At 38.5% G+C, this 23,388-nt stretch overlaps 1 long non-coding RNA gene across 1 annotated transcript; it reads left to right on the top strand.

Moving 5' to 3' along the window:
• Positions 1-6,635: 6,635 nt before the first annotated feature.
• On the top strand, positions 6,636-23,382 carry LOC107837866 (uncharacterized). Its single transcript, XR_001663915.1, has 3 exons — positions 6,636-6,649; positions 7,183-7,184; positions 23,074-23,382. It is a non-coding gene; the product is annotated as an uncharacterized LOC107837866 (long non-coding RNA).
• The last annotated feature ends 6 nt before the right edge of the window (positions 23,383-23,388 follow it).

The following is a 23,388-nucleotide window of genomic DNA, read 5'->3' as shown; positions in this document are numbered from 1 at the left end:
GTCAGATTTTAATGTCATAATTATGCACAAGAAAAAAAATCCAGACATAAACATTGGCTTAAGTTAGCAGTGAATATTATGAAAATAAACTATGAAAGAAGTCCGTCAGTGAAGCGCATTACATCGCACTCATACCAGATAATCAGAAGGTGTGATGGTTTGAGTTTAAGAACCTGATTATTGGCTGTGAAAGTATTCAGTGTAAGCAAACAGGGTCAACTTTGCATGTTAACATATTAATACAGTCCAACTGTGAATTTTTCAGTCTCCTGAAAAACATTCTTAAATCAAAAAGCAGAATATTAGCATCAGCTTATTTAAAAAGAAAACAAACAACAAAAACATCAATTCCACGTTTGAGTTTTAATCTTAAATCTGCCAGTCTTCATATTCTCTACGCTGTAAGGAAACAAAAGTGCACTTGGTCCAGTTCTCCTCGTGGTTGTGTGTCATTTGTTCTCCCCAATACTTTACCCAACACGAACATATTACTTCAGACAAGATTAGAAGTGACAGAAAAGCACACGACACCTTCATGTAAAAACAGTCCTGTTGGAGCAGAGCTCGATTTCAGAGTGGATTTCAAGTCTTTAAGTGCCTCTCAGAGGGAGGTTGTGATTTCACTGCGTAACGCTGCTGAGTCATGAAGCATATCAGCAGAGTGGGTGGGTATGAGCTTCACGAGTGGACTCTGGCATGGAAATGATGAGCGCCAGTGAAAGAGGCGTGAAACCTTTTGTGGGGGATAATGATGCCGTCGGGTCACCTTCCTTCAGAACATCTGTTTAAGTGTGTAATTGTTCTTAAACGTTTCGTGACGTCTGCATTGACAGATTCGTAACTCCATTATGACAGATATTGGTGTGCTGCAGATGGAGGGTTACAGAGTCTTTTCAGGCTGGCTATATTAATGAGAATTTAGCACAAAAGCATAAAAGTTTAGCACAAAAGCATAAAAGTATTTTAGTATCAGGCATCATAGCTTAAAGCTAAGTACCCAAACAGATTTTTGGAGCTTAAGTTGTATGCCTAGGGTCAAAGATTTTGAGTTTTCTTCCTCACAGTGGAAGTTCTGAGCCATCCTCCTGGCTGAACTGGTGTTACTGAGTCGGGTTTGTAGGCCACCTAATTCACACACACCATTTCAGCTCGGCTCCAGTAATTTCCTATGGGACTGAGATCAGGGTTTTGTTGTGGCCACATCCAGAACTTTGCCGTTGTTGTCTTTAAGCCACTGTGCAACTAATTTGATTAGAGTCACCGTCTCCTGATGACTGGACATGCAGCTGGAGCATTTTGACATAATGTTTTTCCACACGATACCACTACTGTGAAGTGCATCAGTCTCTTGTGCAGCTAAACACACACACACACACACACCCCTACACTCACACACACACACACCCCCACACACACACAACATATCCTTGCCACCCCCATACTTCACAGTTTGGTTTATGTTTCCAGGCTTAGTTTGCCACTGCTGACTTTTGTTCTCTGGTTGAAACACACATTTCGCACCAAAACTTGTTTAACTCTGGGGCACAGAACTCCCTCTTGATTTCGCTTAGCGAGTTTCATTTTGATGGACTAACCTCATATCTTGCATTGACCTCAGGCTTCCTTCTTACCTGCATTTGGGTCCAACAGTCACCACTCTTGACAAAAGAAAAATCATAAACCATGCTGATATTAAGCACAAGGTCAACTAGAAGGTTTGCACTTCAATTCCAGCTTTCCAACATTTCCAGTTATTGTTGTTCAAAACACAGGACCTCACGCCGACTCCATGACTCCAATGTTTTCCAGAAATAATGCCCCCCCAAAAACAGCTTCCCATGTCACATTTATACTGTGCACAACCCAAATCTATGTTCACAATGCAACAAAGAGGTAATCATTACCCTTATTATCTGCCTCAAAATTATAAAATTGCTTAATTACGGATAATGATATAAAAATGGTGCCATTACCTTACATTCATTATTTGTCCAGGAGAAAATTAGCAAAATCACTGATGAGATTTGGGCAACAGAAAATTTAACAAGCTGGCAACTTACCATAAAGTACGCTGCAGAAACAGTCTGATCCATTAAACCCTTTTACATTTTGTCATCATACAAACACAAATGTCAATATCTTTTATAATGATTTATTGTCATGATTCCCTGGACTTTCTGAATATTTGTGCTTTATTTTGGATCTTGTATTTTAAGTTATTTCTGTATTTTCTAAGTTTGGTTCTGTTTACATTGTGTTGATTGATCTCCTTTTACTCCATGCTTCTGTGCTCTCATTAGACGAATCTCCACAGGTCCTTAGCCTTGCTCCCAACTCACAAAACATTTATCCTGTTGATTCTGCTCGACTGGTTTCCATGGCACAGTTACATCTCCACTGTACTTAAAGCCCTTGATTTCTTGCTCTCACTGTTTTACTGTTACAACCTCCATGGTTCTTATGGGTTTTTCATGTATTCACGTCCTTCGATTTCTTCATTAAAAAAATGTCCTGTTGCTATTAGGGTCCTCAAAAAAAATCCAAACAATACATTTATTGCAAAACACATATAGTGTATGGTGGAAAGTAAAAGGAAAATACCTGGCCTTCTCGTTGTTACAAATAAAAGTCTGAACATGTGTTGCAACAAATTACCTTCAGAAATCACCTAAGTTGTAGAATAGAGTCCATCTATGTGTAATTTGTCTGTTTATATCCAGCTGTTCTGTGAATGTCTCAGGGTTTGTTTATTAAAAAAAAAAAGAAGATAAGGTTAATAATCAATAATAAATACACCAACGTTTAAAGATGTTCAGGGGCATCTTTCAGTCCACCATCCAAAAATCCACAATAATCCATCAGGAACAGGGACATTTTCCAGAGTCGATGGGAAGATGAATGGAGCTAAATGCAGAATAATAAAGAAGACGACGTGTTAACGGCTGCAAAAGCCTGAGCAGAGGTTAATCTCTGACAGAGAGTGGAATGGTTTAGATCAGGGGTGTCAAACTCATTCTCATTTTGGGCCACTTCAGGATTACAAATGTCCTCAAATGACCGGTTATAGAATATAACCGAATTAATACATTACTTAAGCAACAACTGTTATCTTGTTATATTTATGTGGACCACATAAAAACTCATGACAGGCTGGATTTGGCCACCGGGCCTTGAGTTTGACATATGTGGTTCAGATCAAAGCATATTATTTATAAAACTGTCATATTCAAACTCCAGACTCTTATATTTACATCTGCTAGAATGACCCACTCTATAATCTCACAATATCAGTACAATCTGAATCTTGTCTTTCGATGTCTTCTCAGTTGTTTTAGATTTTTCTTTTCAAAATTGAAACTCATGAACGTGATCTAAACGTCCATTCATGAGACGCAGCGTATCAAAAGTGTTCTCTCGTATTGTAAGCAGCCATGTTAGCTGACATTTCCCATCCATTGATTCCCATCATCGGTTCAACCTTTTGCAGGGCTTCACTCTGACCTACTCGGCTCCGCGGGGAGCTCCTGGGCCACTGAGGCTCGTGCAAAGCGGCCCCGCCATCGATCGGCCCCTGTGCCTAAAAATAAAGGCTGGGGCCGGCCAATGACAGAAACACAAGCAAAAAGCCTGTGTCTGCTAATCAATGGTGACCCAGAATCTTAAGTCCTGAATCGATACATCTTGCTTTTCTCGCATGATCTAATGATCTTCTGAGTGCTTCTGACACTCCTGAGGAGAGCAGAGACAAAATGTCAGCTGGGAAATTAGTTTCATTTCTTGTTTTGACTTCATCTTTGAATGCAGGGGATTGTTTTCCTTTTTTTTTTCTTTATATTGAACCTAAAATCGTTACGAGTCATGCAAGTCTTCAATAATGTGTTCACTATGTTTTATGAACTTCAGCACACGTTTTGAAAAACTGATGTGACCTTTCTAAGCCAAGTTACATTTGACAGAGCAACTTTTTTATAAATTGGAGGTGTTGATGGCCTGCTGGTCATTCTCTAAGACATTCTGTCTTCAGTGAAATCTCTTTATATTCCCTTTCACACATTTCCCTGCAGTCACTTTTCCCCTCTCCTGCTCCACCACTATCTTACAGAAGGAGCCATTCTTGCTTAAGGCTATGAGCTATCTTCTTATATTTCTCTCTGGTGAATATTTTATCTCGGCTTTCAAGTATCATTTCCATACAGAAATGGTGCATTTGTCCCATGGTGGGTTAGCCAGCTCTCTTCCTTTTCAAATGAGTTTGATGTTCAGGCAGCTTTTTAGATTGGGGATTGACAATCAGAGGTCTTCATTTCTAGGCAGAGAAAAGTCTAAACTAGTAATCTGGTTAAGGTCTATCTATTCACAAATTAAAGAATAAAAATAAAAAAATACAAACAAAACTGTTTATTTAACAAGCTGGGATAATTACAACTACACGTTTGCTTAGTGGGAGCCACATAATAATGTAATACAGTTTTAGACTGATGGCAAAATTGTGGCAAACTTGTTTGCAAAACCACCAAGTATTTAATCACTTCAGAATTTATCCAGAAAAATTTATTTAAGGTTTCCAAAGTTTGCAAAAAAATTGCTAAACGAAAATGTTGCTCTTCTTTCAGTGCAATAGTGGGAAAGTGAGAGTTTCCCCAGCACTGGTGAGGACTTCACTTTGAAGAACGCAGGACCAAATGCAACGTCATACTGAGGGATTCTTGCCGCCAGTGGTATTGATCTATAGCACAAAGTAGTTGTTTAAATAACAAGAAGTTTGTCCTTTGCTAAAAAAAAAAATAAAAGTTGTGGCCAAGGTTCAGTTTTGTAATTAATTATTTAAAAGCTTTTTAGTGGGAATCTGTGGCTGTATTTGATAATATATTCATAATTTTGACTTCAAGAAAAAATATGTTTGAACACAATTCTTGTCTTTGTTTAACCAATACAGCTGAAGCATCTGGGCCCAGATAATCATGCTCATGTGTACTTAAACTTCTCAAGAGAACTGAAACATTTTCCTTTTCAGAGAAATACATATGAGAGCAGAATTGTACATTTCAGCTCATCATACCCTTTTTTTTTTTTTTTTTTTTTTTTATCTTTCAGCTTCCGAATTTCTTCACTTAGCGACTCACATTTAGTATTAGCAAATCTAAGTTGTTTGCCGAGCTGTATCCTCTGGCACAGTTTCCTGAACGCAAGATGACAGCAGACCAGTTCTCATATGTGCTGAAATGAAAAAAAAAAGAGGAAAAAAGAAGCTTACAGCAGTAAATATTGGGGGAAATACAGGAAGGCAAATCTCAAGAGCATTTGTAAAATATTCATAGTCATATTTAAATCAAAATGTACGTGTTTATTTGCAAATGTTTTATTCATTGACTGAAGTTTGTACGGCAGACGGAATAAGCATGGCTTTGCATTTGACAGTTCTTCAGCCCTTGCATTAATTCTGACACTCTGCTTCATATATGTGTGTCTTTTTGCACTTCATCACCTTCATATCATGGACTCATGCTGAGGCTAACGTATGTCGGTGTTGCGAGAGAGTAAATGTCAAATAATTCCTGCCTCTGATCTGTCAGGACTGCTCACTGTGATCAAACAGGGCCTTTTTACGACTCATAGCATGTTATATATCTCAGTTCTCTATCCAGGTTTTCAGTGGCATGACCTATAAAAATACAAGAGGAGGAATCCAGAATCCAGTGGCATTCTGCAGAACTACCAGCAGACATGGTTCAGTACTCAGCCAAGACCAAATCTGGGTTAAAAATGTTGAAGCAACTCGATATATTCGACTTTAATTCCCATGTTCAGCACTTGCAGGTGACAAATGACAGGAAGTGTCATTTGTTTTCCTTCTCTTGGTGCTGTAGGACACTTTTGTCTGCTCTTTTTATTCTCTCTTAATTAATGCTGACTTCTCTATCATTTGCAGTCCCACTCAAGAGCACAGCACCAGCTGAAGCTGCTTATAAAACATTTACAAAATGCACAAAATAATTTCGATTTAGCCAGATGATTTATGCAGACTTAAAGAATGTTTGTCATACATTTTTGAGGTGAATTTCTCAAAGCTATGTGTTGATAATTATAATGGTTTTGTGCTTATGACATCAGATCAATATTTTTTTTGAATACAGAAAAATGGACTTAATGAAAAGTACATTTAATTCCTGCTTAAAAGTTATTTTTAAAATCTACTTTAAAGTTGATAAACGAGCTTCATTGCAACACATATTCTAATTTATTGTAAATACATTCATATTGACGCTTGCCACAACTTTGACACCAACCAACAAGTGCATTATCTCCGTTGTACCAGAAGGCAATGCAGCTTTCACAGGTTTAGAGGGATGATGGTGGATTAAGTCAAAGAGATCCAAGTTCATCTCTAGTGTCTAGAATGTTTTTGTTTTTTTTTTCACTTGGATTTGCCTGAAACACCAGGGACGCCACAGGACTTTGTTGGATGGGAAATGTTGGAGTATGTGTAATCTAACAGAATACTTTTGTTTCTAATTATTTGTTACACTTAAATGTTTAAGATCGTCAAACCAAGTTGATTGCCAGACAAAGGCATTGAGGAAATACAAAAAGTAGTTTTGAAATTCTAGTTTTGTTTCTTAAAAAGAAAAAAAAACATACTCAAACCAATGTTACTCGCAGTACAATTGTTCCCCTTTTCAAATCATGACTTGACTGTAAATAATCAAATATTTTTAGAAAGTTAAGTTCAATTTCACTAGCTTCATACAGGCCTGAAAATTTCAAGACCCTTGAAACGAAGATTAGTCATTGACAATGTAGAAAAGGGTCAAAAATACCTTTCAAAGACTCCAGAGAAACATCCAAACACACAAAAACCCAAAACCACATCCAAACTACTGCTTGCCTTCATTGTGTCAGTTAAGGTTAGTGCTCTTGATTCATCAAGAAAAGTGGGTAAAAATGACACACATGCACTGTGAGAGTTTTAAAGGCACAACTGCTGAAAGAAAACACCACCAACGCCCATCCTACATCTGGAAAAACATCTGGATGATCACCATGACTTTGGGTAAATATTCTCAGGAGAAACTAGACTATCGTAAACTGGAACCTTCTGGAAAGTTTGCACCCTGTTTGATCTAATTAAGGGTTTAAAAAAAAAACAAGACAAAAAACAGCACACCAACACACCAGATGTAGTGGTGGGAGTGCCATGGTCTGGCTTCAATAGCTGTACAACTCACCACAATCATGGTGAACCATGAATTTTGCTCTCGGCTACGCAATTCTGAAGAAAAGTCTCCTGCCATTAGATCATGGGTTATGCAGCAGGGTAAAGAACCAAAACACAAAAACACACCCACCAATAGGTAGCTCAAAACAAAATGGTTTATCGTCAAAGTCTAAGCTTTAACCCATATAGATTATGTATTATTTATATTGACTGCAAGATCTCTAATGTGATTTAAATAAAATAATTTAATTAAAAGAGTTGATCAAAACTCATCCACAGTAAAGTGAAAACCATCGAGGATTAGGTGGGTAGGAAAATCTTTCCCCCTTAATAAATTGAACAGCTTTTTTAAAATTTACTCAACTTATATTTGTCCATTAAAAATGTAACATTTACTGCAAGTGTTTCTATTGTAGTCTGTCATGATGTGCGGTTATGGAGGTGGTGAGGTGGACGTGGTGGATCCAGATAGTTTAATAATAATGACGGTTTAATGAAGAAATAAGACATTAATCCACAAACCAGGCAGCACAAGGTGAGCAGAATCAAGAACAATCACACTGGTAGCGCTGGCATCTTCAGGGAAGACAATTCACAAATGACACAACCAGGGACAGAACAGACAAGGACCCAACAAGGAACAAGGGACACAGAGAGGAATCAGGGGAACGAGACACAGCTGGGAGCAATCAGGACAACAGGAGACTCAACTGACACAGAAACCAAAATAAACACACAGAAATCCTAACACAACCTTTATCATTTATTGTGATAAAATTCTGATTATGACTTTGACTTATCGTTGTCATGATCAATTCCAGTTAACAATGTTTTAAAAACCTCAAAACTGTCCGTACTGTTGGGATTGTTAGTCTGTTGGTTCAATGAAAGCATCAATAAAGTTGAATATTTGATTAAATGCAGATATGATTTGAAGTTTAATGACACGAATTACACTATTTTATGTGACTGGTGACCTACAGAGGAGAATGTTTTTGGAGAATTGTATTTGTGTTTATGAGGCTACGATTGAGTGTCATGCTGTTACAGTCATACAGTAATACATTGTTCTTATTGTCACTTATTGTTATCACAGTAGTAACACAAAATACCATGAACAAACTTTAAGTCTACTTTGCCCATCCCTAAGTGTGACTAAAGAAAACATCAGGTTTTTCACAGTATTGTGTCTAACCATATAGTTTTATTTGTTTTACTGAGATGACGGTTATTTGGACCAGTTTAAAAGCAGTCGTTTAAGATATGAAAAATTTACTCCAAGCAAAATGTTTGAGTGATTTAAGCATTTCTACATTGGTAAATATCCTCACACTGGTTATGCTGTCAGCCATTTCATTTAGTTACCTGATGTGAATGGATGTCATTGGACATATCCAGTCATGCACAACATGATAACTGCTGACGCTGTAAAAACCTTCAGCAGAGGGTCACACAAAGATTACAGCTGATATCTGCTGAAACCTGCTGTTTGGCCTGACACAAATCCAATCTCTGAGCCATTCTGTAACTGTGAGAACACACTGAAATCATGAAGCCCAAGCAGCAGGGTGGGCTGCCCACGCCTGATGTTCCCTCAGCACAGCACGGAGCCAGGCTGACCGGCGATGACAGATGGGGCGCTGAGATACCGCAGACCTGTGAGGCATTCACTATCCCCCCACAGACAGTGTGTGGTGACAGCAACGAGCCACCTACAAAGGACGGAAAGAAGGCGAGGGAGGCATATGTGAAAGAATGATGGGTAGGAGATACAGTGCTAGGCAACAGACTTACAATTCATACCAGCCGGGATCATGTGCGAGTCTGTTGGTGAGAGACCCTGGCAACAGCAGAGACGTGTCTCGACATGAGATTTTCAGTTTTGACCTCAATTACGTTCATCAGTGCTGATCGGATTCTGCCTATTGTTTCGCTGAAAAGCCTCTCAGAAATCAGAAAAGAAACTGTTCAAATGTCAAAACCACGTGAAGTGTTCAATCCAATTTTAGCATGAAATTGCTCAGATTTGAAGTCTCACCCTGTGCAATCAATTCTTTGACCTTCTCAGCAGATTTATATGATCAAAATGGAAAACACGTCTAAACTGTTGATGAATATGAATAATGATAAGAATTTTTTTTTTAACAATTGGTACTTTTTCCAATATTCATACATTTTAGAAAAAATCAACCGCATTTGAAATGATCCATCTGTTTACTTCTGTCTTCTGAGTCCAGGGTTGGTTTGTCACCCCTAGTGGCAGAAGTTGTAACCCCTGGAACTTTTGTCCCACGTCAGTTTGGTGACCTTCACATCTGTTTGGCTGTCAGTTGTATTTGTGTTTAAGACTCATGTAGAAGTAAGATATGAAGTTTCCCAGAGTTTCCATGTTGACAATGTCAATGAATGGACTTGTTCCACAAGCAAGTTTTCATCCGTTTGACAACAGTGAACTTGGACCTCAGACTAAAACTTGATCTGAGTGTCTTTGGTTCTTCTTGATCAATGATGAAATTCTGCAGCAGCTATTTGCAAAATTTCCAAAGACTGAACATCAACAATGTTCATGAAATTTGCACAATGATATAAACGTCAGTCAGTAAACTTAACAATGTTATGAAATTATTTTCAGTTTTGTATAATTACTATAATTACCTAGCATTACCTAGCTGTTCATTGAGCTGCTGCTCTCCTCCTGGCTGAACCCCCTAGAGCTGAAATCATGAAAATTATAAATGATACCTTCTGCTGTAATGTTAAGACAGCTTCCACTGCATGCATTAATGCATATATTTCGTGTTTGAACCATTAATTGTACTCGTGGTTACTCAAATATTCATAGATCTCAGCTGTTCCCAGGTGCTTGTGAACTCTAGCCCTCACAAATGCTGGTGTCCACTTTGCTATATTTTCTTTCCAACTAAGGCAGATTATCAGTACAGGTCAGTGTCAGAGCCTTGGTGTCCACAAAGATTAGGTGAAGGCAAAGATTGTGTGATACTGTTTCCACCGGTTAATTGTGGTTTGGTTCAGTTGTGTATCATATAATCAAATTTCTAAGGCCTACCGGCTTGATTTTCCACATCTCCCTGCTTCATAAGCTCTAACTTGCCTAATCAGATCATTAGCTGAAGGTTAGCTATGGTGCTAGCCTTCATGCTGGATATATAGGAAAGTAATGTACAGCTTTAAAATGAACAGATATGCTACATTATGTGATACTGTTATCAAGGTTCTTTCATCAAAACTCTTGGAGAGAAATAAAAGACTGATTCAGCCTCTCTCAGGAACGTGGCCTTGTAACCATATTAGTGAACCATGCTCCTACTGGTTCTTTTACTTGAAAACAATGTTGCATTGCTAATCTTCTCCCTGTTTTACTGAGAATGAGCTTCTTAAATCTTCACCTGTGGCTCTGATCCACAGCAAGGACAGCTGTGTAATAGGCAAGGGCTGAGAGCTTACCACCAGGGCTAAAATAAAGGGCACTTCTGCCGTTCTTTTAGTGAGACTGGACTGCATTTGATCATCTTGTTCAAAATCTATTCATTACAATTGGAAAAGAAAGCAGCTAACATGGTGCTTTTTGACACTAGCATTACTTTAGTATTATAGAAGAGAGAACCTGCAACATATTGTAAACAAACCTGGACTACAGTATTTCACATAGACTGTGATTTAAAAGAAAAGTTAGCTTTTCCAAGAATGTCAACTTATCACATTCTCATAAACCAAATATCAGGATTCATCTGGTTTGTTTTACTACTGATAATTAGACAAGGAATCCATATTCACAGTTAAACACCTAAAAACCTTTGCTAAATTTAGACTCAAGATGAATTATTTTACCTTCATTATTCAGCTTTTTTTTTTCAAAGATAATACGGTAATTAGCATCTTAATTATGGTAATGTGTCAAACAGCACTGCGATTATGTCAAAAGAATTTGCAATCTGGTCACAGCAAGAAATTTTGTACCTCTGTGCTTCTCCATATTATGCTAAAATAAACACGGCTACATTCTGATTGAACATGCTTTCATTCACATTTGTTTTCTTTCTAACTAAGAAAATCAAATCAAATAAAAAAAAAAGATAACTAAAATGTGGCCAATTAAGACGACATATTTGATCAAGGTTATTTTTAAAGCACTGCAAGGTTAATTGTGTAATAAAATGCTCTTTATTCTTTCTGTTATTACATGTGCCACATTTATATATCTAGATACTGTAAATATATGCATACAGTGTACATACTTGAGGTGCACCAATATTTAAGCTTAGGTACATCAAAGAATGTGTTGAAAAGTATTGCTAGGGAGAGTGATGTCTGGGTTTCCCTCCTGGAGGGTTACCTCCCTGACCTGATCACAGTTGGCAGGAGATAATGGACACATGGATTTTAATCTGTATAATCTGGTCCAAGACTGCCAAGTCATTTCTGTTTACTTGTTTTTTTGCTATGCTTAGCATTATGGCACCATTGCACTGGTGGTGGTGTCTTTGTCTCACAGCGAGAAGGTCGCGGTTCCAGTCGTGTCTTGGAGCTATGCATGTGTGGATTGTCTCCAGGTACTCTGGTTTCTTCTTGAAGCTCAAAAAAAGATTGTTACGTTAATTGGTTTCTCTACATTGCCCTTAGGCACCAGCTTCCCGTCACTCTGCATGGACGGACAGACAGACAGACAGATTTGCATCCATGCTAATTACTGGAATCCATTGTACACCTGCTTTCTGTGTACAAAATTAACAAGAGTATGACGACTGACGGCTGTGGAAGTTACTTTAATGTATCACTGCCAGCTAGCTGCTTTCCCCATTGGCTGCACTACGGACACATTGATCAAACTGAAATCTGCATAACCTTGAAGGATGTCAACATTACTTACACTGAACATTGCGCTAAAATCACTCTTTTCAACAGTTTCAGCACATGGTAACAAGGTTAAACACCCTTATTTATGCGGATAAAGGTCAAGGAATGATCATAATATAAAATGGTAACATTAACAATCTTGTTTAGCATCTTAGACTGAAATGTGTAACAGCAGTGACCATAAAGCAGGGGAGGATCTGACAATACCTTCTCATAATTCTCAGACCTTATTCCCTTACACCAACCTTGCAGGCTCTATCAAGGTTAGTCAGACTATATTTAAAGCATCAGTGAAACGTGCTCCAGTCTAAAACAATGTAGCTCTGGCTGTTTGTTCGCTCCGGCAGGTTTTCTTCCTGGTGCTTTAAGGCTTGAAGTATAGAAGGTGTTGCACCATTCATGGAGTTTTGCATGTAACCCAAAAACGTCTGTTTGTTCAGTGGTTTTGCTGTTCTGTGTATGTCACAGGTGTTACATTTTTAATATCTCTCCTCACAGTTTTCTTTCATCAGTAGCCTTTTTCTTGCCTGTCTTCCACAAAGGACAGATGCATGGAGTGCTCCCATCTAAACTTGTGGATCTCTGCAGCTTCTCAAGGCTTAATATTATTCCTTAGCTGCTTCTTTGATTAATGATCTCCTGTCCTGTCAGTTTAGGTGGATGACCATATCTTAGTAAGTTTGCAGTTGTGATTTTACATATATGTATATACTTCCTTCCTGACCTGTCTACTGGGTTCCTTGGGCTTCATGATTCTGTTTATTGACTAATGTTCTTTAAAAAGCCTCTGAGGTCTTCACAGAACAGCCGGACTTAAACCTGGGACTAAATTGTAACCTTTTTTTTTGAGTTAGGCGAGTTATTCGTCAAGTATTTGCATTTGATTATGTTGAGGGGTAGAAAAGTAAAGAGGCTGAATAGAAAATGCATGCAACACTTTTTATTTTTTTATTTTTATTGTGAGCAAAAATTTTGAAGACTATTATTCACCATCCACTTCACAGTTTTGCGCTATAGTCGACCTCCGGTATTCATTGCAGTCATGCACCCCAGTCGGCCATGAGTACCTAAAATCCATCAATACTTGGGACCTCGTCTAAAAATGTTTACAACTCCCTATTTTAATCATTCAAACACCAAACATACATTTACATGATTTGATACTGATACTGTCTTGGCACTAGAAGCTAACATCTACAGTATTCCTTATCTCCACTCTTGGGGGTGCAGTCAATTAGCACCTAGGAAAAATGGCACTGATTGTCTGATTTGCAAATGCCACCCTTAAGTAACACTTTGCTGAGGCTGAGACGTTTTTGTGTGTAATGTAAAAAAATAGAAAAAAAAAAGAAAAGTTCAAACCTTGTGAATAGTCTTACAAGATGTTGTATCTTAATTCAAAGAAAAAATGTAAGATTGTTTTCCTTCTACTTGATGAACCATCAACATCCTTTTCCAATCACTTGTCCATCCCGTCCATGTATAATGAGTTGGATATGAAGCACATTACTGAAAATGAGTAAAATACACAATTAGCTAATTTCTGTAATATAGATTTGGCTCTTTTATGTACAGCAAGCTGTAGAGCAAAACTAAAACTTTAAGATTTATCAGGATGTATAATTAAACATAAGCTGTTCATTACATGCACTAAGGTGCCTTGGAGATTTTATGACTTTTATGCCCTCAATAGAAAAATATACTTTCAGAAAAATGAGTGCAGTGCACACTAAGTTTGCAAAGGCAGTTTTTCATATTCCATCGTGTCAGCAAATTTGATACTCTTACTCTATCAGTGTGTTTTATTGCTCTTAAAGTCAGAGCAGATCTTTGATGGCTCATCATTACACCCCTTGAATGATTTCACAGACCATAGATTCATTTGGACCACTGAATAATGCGACAGTATTTGCCGAGTAGTGCCAATAAAATTCCTGCTGAGGCGCACGGTGTGGCATTAGTGTGGCAGATAAAGTAGATACAGAAGTCACACCAAAGTAATGCACCGTCTGAGACTGTGCACATTTTGTGTGTGTGTGTGTGTGTGTGTGTATGCGAGACCAAAAAACAGAGAAGGGAGGGAGGGTGTCACATCCTGTTATGATTACAGAGGTGTCATGGTGCAATGAGCCATTATTCACATAACAGGCTGACATGGGGAGTCTCATGATTGCATGCTGTTAAAGATTTCACTGTGAGACACAAGGGCAGATGACAATGGCAGTGCTTAAAGAGTGCTTGTTATCCAAGACAGAAACACTTCGTTATCTCCGGTTGAGACCGCAGCCCACACACTCCAGTGTTCGACATCGGAGGGACGCTGTGATCATCATGTTCGCCACTCACAAGCATACTGATGTATGAATTTGTGTATTCAGGCCAGCAGCCATCTTGGGTAGGGAGATCAGTTTTGTGTTTGTAGAGTGTTGGATAGTTGGCCGGATTTCCTGCTCGGAGCACGTCCTTCAACACTTTCTCTCTTTTTCAAGAGTTTTGGACAGCCGGTTTGAGACGCTCAAGGACAAAGTCTGAAACTACTAGCCAACAGGATTTTTCTTGATATGCAGGTCGTAAAACAGCATTCCTTGACAACATCATTTTGCTGTGTCAGTTGTATTGTGGAGAAAATAAATATTTTAGATAAAAAACGATTTTTCATGTTTCCCTACTTAGTAAGACTGGTGAGGTCTGTAATTTACATCAGAGGTACACCTCAACTGTGGGAGACAGAATCTTAAAAAAAATCACATTGTGTGATTTATAAACACTTAATTTGCATTGTATTGTATGGAATATGTATTTGATACAATATTTTAAAAAATGAAACGTCCCATGGAGCCCAAAGGAGATTGACAGTCATCTTAAATTTCTCTAATTTTTTAACAATTGCTTCAAGAGACGTTGCTTTCTCACCAGCAGTTTGCTTTTGTCCTGTAGTCTGTTCCAGCCTCCTGCAGGGCTGCAGTCTGTCCCCGGTGTCCTTAGACAGCTCTCTTCTCTGGATTTGCTCATGATGGAGAGGTTGAAGACTGATTGACTGAGTGTCTTTTAAACAGGTAATGAATGAAGAACAGGAATGGTTCTTCAAGATGCATTAACGGGCCTGTGAGAGCCTGGGTTCCTTCTGGTTGGCTGGTGATTTAATACTTCATTTCATGCAAATTAACTACTTAAAAACAATTCAGTGTGATTTCCTGGATTATTTTTAGATTCTGTTTCGATTACAATTAAAGTTACAGAGCTCAATTTAGTTAGTAGGAAATTTTTGAAAAATTGGTATCAAATGTGTCATGATCCGTGGTTTTCTGTGTGTTTTGAGTTTTTCGATGTTTTCCTGTTTCCCTGTGAGTCTCTGTCCTGTCCTCCCCGTTGATTGCTCCCCAGGTGTGTCTCATTCCCTTAATTACCCCGTGTGTATTTAAACCCACCTGTTGTCTGTGTTCCTGGTCGGGTCCTTGTCAATGTCTATGTCTAATGTTGTCTAACGTATGTCAATGTCGACTTTGTTAGTCTACCCACACAGTTGAACTGTGAAGTCCTGTGCTGGCATTAGCTCATCATGTCAGTCTTTGTTGTCAGTGCTACCGGTATTTAGCTGCGTGCTAACTTCTGTGCCGTGCCGCCTGTTTTTTGGACTGTTAGAGCATTTTTCATCATTAAACTCATCATCATCACTATAACCTGGGTCTCGGCGTCTCTCCTCACCACCACCATCCACACACCTCATGACAAAATGTTTGTTTTCTACACAGTAAACTACACACATGCTTTTTTAACCTGAATTATTAAGACAAATGCAAATGTACTTTATTAAACTACAAAGTGTTTTTTTTAATTTTTTTATTTAATGACTTTTTATCGGATACTAACATTTGTTTGAAAGCAGAAATCTATGCGGGGCCAAATATTTATTAACAGTACTGCAAGTGTTGCCACAGCTCTGTCCTCTCTTGGTTATTTAATTGGACGAACAAAAACTCTCTCACTTTTTTCCCCACGAACAATAAAGTCTGATTACCAAGTAACAAGCTGTTTGACTCTTGCACCAAATTCTGAGCTCTCTATCCATTTACTACAAGTAATATTTTTGATATGTTTGGCCTGGATTAACATCACCGTTGCAGCTTCTTCTGCTCCAGTTGTTCTTTTGTTTGCAGCTTTTCAAGCAGGAACAACTGTCTCCCAGGAGATCCACTGTGAGCTCGTCAAAACACAACAGTGTCATTTGTTTTAATGTGTTCATAAAACATGCAAGACCAAGGTAAAGCATCTCTAACTTGCACTCACAACTGAAAATATGGAAATCCAGCTGGAGTTTTGATTATTTTTCTCTTATTTTAAATACAGCCAGTAGAGCCTCAATCGGAAGGAAGGCTGAAGTTAACAGCAGATTTATTCAAATATGTGTTGGTGTATTTTAAAATACAATCAGAAGCTGTCAGTCTACAAGGTTGTTTAATTTTTGATCCTCTCGGATTCTTTTATTCGCATGCAAAATGATGGTGTCTCCACTGCATGCTAATTGGAAACGAAGGCAGCTTTTCAGATTCGTTTTGATACCAGACACTGTTGACAGAAGCAAAAGAGACAAAGAACGAATAAATTATAAGGACAAAGAGCAGGTTGTGTGCGTGTGTGCCTGTCAATGTGCAGCCTTCCTGACAAGCATTTATAAGTTACAGTTGACAAAGCTGCCATTCACAAGGGACAAGGCCAGTCCTTGGCTGCTTGGGCCCCCAGAGAGAGAAATTGATTTGTAGTCCTTCCAACTACCACCAGTCATCACAGCTCAGTTCATATTCTCTATATATCATGAATGTTCAAATGTTTATACATTGTTCAGGAAGCATAACCGTAACTGTGCAATGTCAGATGCAGAAGTGTTCATATCTGTTGGCCTTTTTTTTTTTTTTTTTTTAGATTAAGAGCTTAAAAGTGTGGCATGCACATGTATTTACTTATTTATGTATTGACTTTTGTAGTGATTTGAGTTCTCTGTGTTTATTTTTGGTTCTGTTTCTGAGTCTCTGTGCCGTCCTGTCTTTATCGTTCCCAGGTGTCTCTCGTTCCCTGTGTATTTAATGTCACCTGTTGTCTCCGTCTCTTGTCGGATCCTCGTCTGCCCTGCCGTACGTGTTACGTCTGTTCTTTCGTTTCCCGTCGTTGTCAGTCCTCGTGTTGCAGTTGCTATCGGTGCTGAGCCCTGGTTTCCGCTCTGCCGAGCTGCCTGCTTTTCTGGACTGTCTTGTTTTTAAAGCTCATGTTTTCACTTCATTCACCTGGGTCCCAGCATTTGCCTCATCGCCTCAATCCGCAGTTCATGACACTACCAAAGTCTTGTGAATATAAAAATAACAATAATACTAATTTCCCCTCTGCCAACATGCTTCAGCAGGTAGTATAAAGTGTTTGTGCTGATGTGTTATGGTTGGTTACCACGAAACAAGTACGGCAACTAAAATGGCTGAACATCTCTACTTTTGTTTGATTTGCACCAGTGAGATTGTTCCAGTGGTCTTGTGGTTTATTTGCATGTAGATTTTCTAAATATTTCCCAAGGCATGCTGCCAAATTCTTTTCAGAAAGAACAGACCGTCTTTTGGCAGTTTTTCAAGACTATCCACACTTGTTTAGTCTGTTTTAAACCGATCTCCCATTATCTTTGACTTATAACGTTCTGACTGAGGTCTGCAGACTCCAGGGTATGGCTGTCTGGTTATTTGCAGCTTACACAGCCTGAGTTCAGGGCAAACTTGTTAGGAAGCCAGTTCCTGGGAAGAATGGCAGCTGTTTTGTTTTCCACTTGAGAGAAATCTTTTTTAACTGCAAAATGGTGAACCTCAGATAATCGTTTCCAGATTGCCTGGCAGCAACAGCTGGTTCTCCGAGTTCATTCCCGAGACACTTTGGCAGCATGTTAAGTGTAGATGCCACTAACCAGTAAGACTGTGCAGTGTGTGCAACTCTTGCTGTATTGAAAAAATGATACTGACATGGTATGATACTGTATGTTATATGTGGCTCATCTTAACATATCTATGTAATTTATGTCCTACTGGGAAAAAATACAGTGGTTTGAAAAAGATATCTTCTGTTTTTTCCTTTACTTTACTGTCACCCTTAATTGTATTACACCTCATCAAAACACAAAATCACACTGATATAACCAGAGTAAAAAATATACAAATTATGATTTTATTTGCTAAGAAACAAAATCTATCCAAATCCACTTGGCTGTCCACTGATGAATCTCGTTAAACTTTCTCTCTACCCAGCGGTCATTAAAGAAAAGGTTGGTGCAACCAGTTAATGTGTTTGTAGGGAAACCATATTTTCATATAGGGCCAGGAAAATGGCCCTATATAACCTAATGTTAAAATCTCTTTAAACGTTTCAGTGTCAAAAACTAAAGGAGTTTGCAAAAGGGGCAAAACCTTTTTGTTCTGAATACATTTTTAATGAAAACATGTTTTTTTGTCATATGAATCAAACTCTAAAATGTAGCTAAAATTTTGGTATTCACTTTGTTCAAACTTCTATTTTTTCAAAAACTGAAGAATGAACAGTTTTGGGGGGTTTTTTTTCAATTAAACAGTAGAACCATGTTTTTTAAAACCATTTTCTGAAATGGTTCAGTTTAAAATATTTAACCTCGTCCCTGAGTCTACATACTTCATCACTTATTCAGCTCTTCCTCTTGATTCTTCACACTCCCACTTACCTCTGCCAAACTGCGAACTCTACAACAAACAAAGATTCGCTCTTTGTATTAAACAAAAAGGAAATTATGTCCTCTATGAACGAAGGCATATACAAAACCTACTTCCTGCAATCCATCAGTTCAGCAAAGGAACACAAACCAAACTCAAACACTGAAACAGCTTCTTTTTAAGCTGTTTTTTTTCCTTCCTTTTGATTTTAAATCCTCAGTTTCTTCTGCATTTTCAGCTTCTTCAGGATAAATTTGTCCCACAGCATCCTCAGCTTCATCAATGTTTCATCTGGTATGTCAAAGGAACATTCATAAGCCCTGTCATTGTCTCTATTTGCATTTGATTTAGCTTCACCGCCCTACTTGGCTTTTATGCTCTGGACCATTTGTTCACTGTAGAAGAAGCTACTGCTATTGAAGAGTTTTTTTGTTGTTGTTGTTTTTTTGTTTTTTTTTAATATCTGTCATAAGTGTTAAAATATCAGGTACAATATGGCCACTAGGGGATGACGTCTACTTTACTGAGCTGATTTATTTCTTCCCAGCAAAAGTTTAACACAGTTGACCCCATTATTCGAGGGACAACCACAAATAACTAATTTCAGTCAATACTTGAGACCCCAAACATGCCTTAAACCCAGCTGCCATCCAGCAACTTATAAATGCTGGATCCTTGCTCCAACACACCCGAATCAGATAGCTGAACCCCCACAATTACCAACAATGCACAAAGCTTAAGAACGAGGTGCAAAAATACAGACAGTACACTGCAGACAAGTCTTAGGGGTGCAGGCAGTCAAACTGAAAAGCATTCCTGGCACGGTGCTTTGCAAACACTGACCAATAATGTGTCAAGTAGCATTGCGCCTCAGTATTTCACCTTTCCGTGATGCATTTTCATTCCTGAGAGCAGAAAAAATACACAAATAAGTGAATTTTTCTGGAATAATCCGGAGTTACATTTTACAGATAAATCCACGAATGTGGGAGTGGGCAAATATTCAGACTCAAATAGGAATGGGTCAACTCTAGAACAAAAGTTTTACAATTACTGTACATTAGTCCTTTGATGTCAATTGATGTAAAAGTGTTAGCTGCAAGCTAAAGAAGGATTAGTAAAATATTCTAGAAGAGTCTAGAACTTCTGTCTGACTTCCATTCTAATTCAATTTTTTTTGTGATTTATGTTAATTGGTCAATAGATGGCGTTGTAAGTGGCAACACACTGGAGTCTAATGAAGTAGCATAAAGTAGCAGTGTTATGTATTTTTACAATCGAGGAAATATTACCTTCAGTTTTTATAAAAAACATAGCTTCATGTTATGCTTGGTTGTGCCGTTAACAACCGTTTTTAAGGACTGAGTGGTTCGTAGGAAGCATAAGCTTAGCAAACGTGCAGTTCCACCCGAGTGGGGAAGGTGTGGGGGTGGGATCCTCTGTGAGACAGCAGCTCAGAGGAGGAGCTGTGTGGAAAAAAGGTGGTGCTTTGTGAGAGCAAGCGTTTAGGCACCCCCAAATGGCTGCTGGAAAACACTGGAGTTTCATGGATTCCTCAAGCATGCATGAAAGAATCAAAGCAACACTTCAGGTATGTTTTTGATGAAGGAATAACATTGTAACTTTATATACAGCCCCTAAAAAGCAAGACAACCATCAACTCACATACATGTAAGGCAACAGCCTTTGAATATGTCCACTGAAGAGACAGAGAAGCATAAAAGAGTTAATTAGCATGTTGGTTTATTACCCTTTATGGGTTCCTTTAACATCCTGACACATTTGTCCGTAAGGACAAAAAATTGGCAGTAAAGGGGGAATATTCATTCAACAACACATAAAATGGCTTGGAACTAAAAGAAGATGAATTCCACAAAATGTCTCAATCTCTTAGGGGTTAGCTTTTGATTTGTAAAAGTTAATAATAATAATAATAATAATAATAGTAATAATAATAATAATATTTATTGTTACAAAATACATGAAAAAAACACATGGACTATAACAAATCTGGTTGCCTTTCCTTACGATATTTTTCATTTTTACAACTCGCCATCACACGTAACCATGACATTAATATCAATAGTGAACAGGGTGAAGCACAGCTTATACACAGAAATAGAGCTGGGCAAGAAAAGCCCTGTGTAGGCTGGATTCCCTTGAATAAGCTGTATAGAGGTGTTTACAAAGAAAGATAAATGGATACAGCAAAAGAGCAACAGCATTTATCATTCTGGAGGACTGTCCACCACTTTGTGTTCTGCTTTATTCCACAGCAGCATAGAGACGTGCACAACTGTGGCTACCTTTAGTTTTTGTTTTTTTTTTTGTTTTCTTTTCTCAGTTTTTTTCTGAGACTCATGGACTGTCGGCACAGAGGGGAGATTCACAGAACATTTAAGTCATTACTGATGTGAAATTGGTGCTTCATCGCACGATTAAAATTCTAACACTGCTTTTCACAGTGAGCCATGGTATTTAGCTACCATTTGGAAGAGCTGTTACAACATAATTAGCAGATTTTAGTTTCTTAAAGCATTTTTATGAAGCTCTGGTGCGTTTTTTTCAACAGCATCAGTGCAGGAAATGATTGCCTACAGACATATTTTAAAATATTTAGATGCAGTTAGAGCTAGGAGTCTGACAGAAAGAGCTCTGCAAAGATATCCCTGATCTGACAGATGGTTACAAACTGCCCTCCTTCCCTATATCTGCTGATGTCACATTTTCATTTTCTACCACCGAGGACAGTTGGCATCTGTTTCTGTTTCATGTTGCTGTCAGGAAAAGTTGATTGATAGCAAAAATATTCTGTTGCAGCTCAGAAACTTCTAACAGGTACTGGCGGCTCCCCGCTTCTTGTTCAGCGAACTCGATGAATGTGGCACCTGATAGGCAGCGACAAGCTGCAGGATCCCTGATGTTGCATGTTAAAGTTTCCCTTTTTTTTTAAATTAATTTATCTCCACCCACTGTGTCATCTTTGGCCTTAGCAGAGCGGGGTGGCCCGCACTGAAGGCTGCTTTCGCTCCGTTTAATTCAACTCCATAAAAGCAGAAGTGGTGACAGACAATCTCTATCCTAATTGCAGCTCCACTAAGTCCAACATGGAGAGGGAGAGAGATGTGGGTAGCTAAAATCGCAGATGAAAATGACTTTAGCAGGGGTAAAAAAAAATTAAAAAAAACGGCTGAGGGCCAGTTCTGGATCTGCCTCTGGCTGTCCTTGACGGACCTCCTCTGGGCTCCATCCTCCTGGGTGGGCTGGGCAGCGCGCAGCACTGAGACGATTTGTCTGGATGGTTGACAACTTCTGCACCACTTACCCCGGCTGCTCGGGTCCCCAAAGAGAACCACTGCCAAAGCTTTAAGGGGGAAGCTATTGACTCTGACATGGCGAGGTTGTTAAATCTGGTTAATATTTTATTTTTGGAACAATGTAATAAAAACATAGTTTGAGCTCTGCCAAGTTGTGACTTTTCCAGTGGAAATGATTAACTGTGATCACAGACGCTTCTTTTTTCAAGTCGTAGATTAAGGCATACAGTGACATGATATAATTGTAAGCAACACAGTAATAACAGCTCAATCCATATCCCTGAAACATATCTGTATTTATATAGCAGCTCTATATAAAAGGCAGCAGCTGCCATCCCTGTACTGTCATGTGCAGCAGAGCAGCTACTCCTAACATTTGGGAAAAAGTTCCTATAAGCCTTTTCCACCAATCCGGTTCGTTGCCCATTCTGGGTCCTGAACATGTTTTAGAAATAATGTTGAATGTTCCCATAGAAAAATTGAGGTTCCAATTGTGGTTATCAGGCTCTAGACCAGTGGTTCTTAACCTTTTTTGAGGTACCGAACCCACCAGTTTCATATGCGCATTCACTGAACCCTTCTGTAGTGATAAATAAAATATGATTTTTTCCCCCAAATTCAAGACATAGGGGTGACCAAACTAGGGTTTAGTTGGGTCACCCCATGATTACTAAGTCTTCTTAAAAGGTAGAGTCTCTGAGAGCAGTTCTTCAAAATATAGTCAGTGTTTTCAGCAAAGTTGAGCTGACTGTCCAGGAACGACCCAAGGTATTTAAAATTTGCCACAGTTTCAACAGGTTGGTCATCGAGAGAAACTGGAACCACTTTAAGGTCTTGTTTAGATCATTTAATTAACTCTACATTCTTAAGAGAATGAAAAATTAATAATAAATAAGACTATTATTATTATTATTATTATATTAGTTGTGTTATCACCCCCACGCCGCTAGAGGAGCTGTGTGAAGTTGACACCCCACCCACGTCAAAAAATTCAGCAAATAGTCTGAATGGTTAGTGCTCCGTTTGTGCAGGTTTGTGCCGTTAAAATTTTCGTTTGTGCAGTTTTGGTTTCTGAGATATTAAAAATTATTTTTTAGGTCATCTAGAGTTCACCGTCACCCCATCTTGCGCCAAAACAAACCAAAGTGGGCTAGTTCGTTAGTGCTCCGTTTGTGCAGGTTTGTGCAGTTAAAACTGTCGTTTGTGCAGCTTTTGTTTTCGAGATATTAAAAGTTATAATTTTGGCCGATGACGTCACCGTCACCCCATC

Source organism: Poecilia formosa, unplaced genomic scaffold (genome assembly GCF_000485575.1).
Source record: "Poecilia formosa unplaced genomic scaffold, Poecilia_formosa-5.1.2 Scaffold184, whole genome shotgun sequence".
Taxonomy (NCBI): domain Eukaryota; kingdom Metazoa; phylum Chordata; class Actinopteri; order Cyprinodontiformes; family Poeciliidae; genus Poecilia; species Poecilia formosa.
The sequence above is the reverse complement of the archived record's forward strand: the minus strand, read 5'-3'. Positions and strand labels throughout refer to the sequence as shown.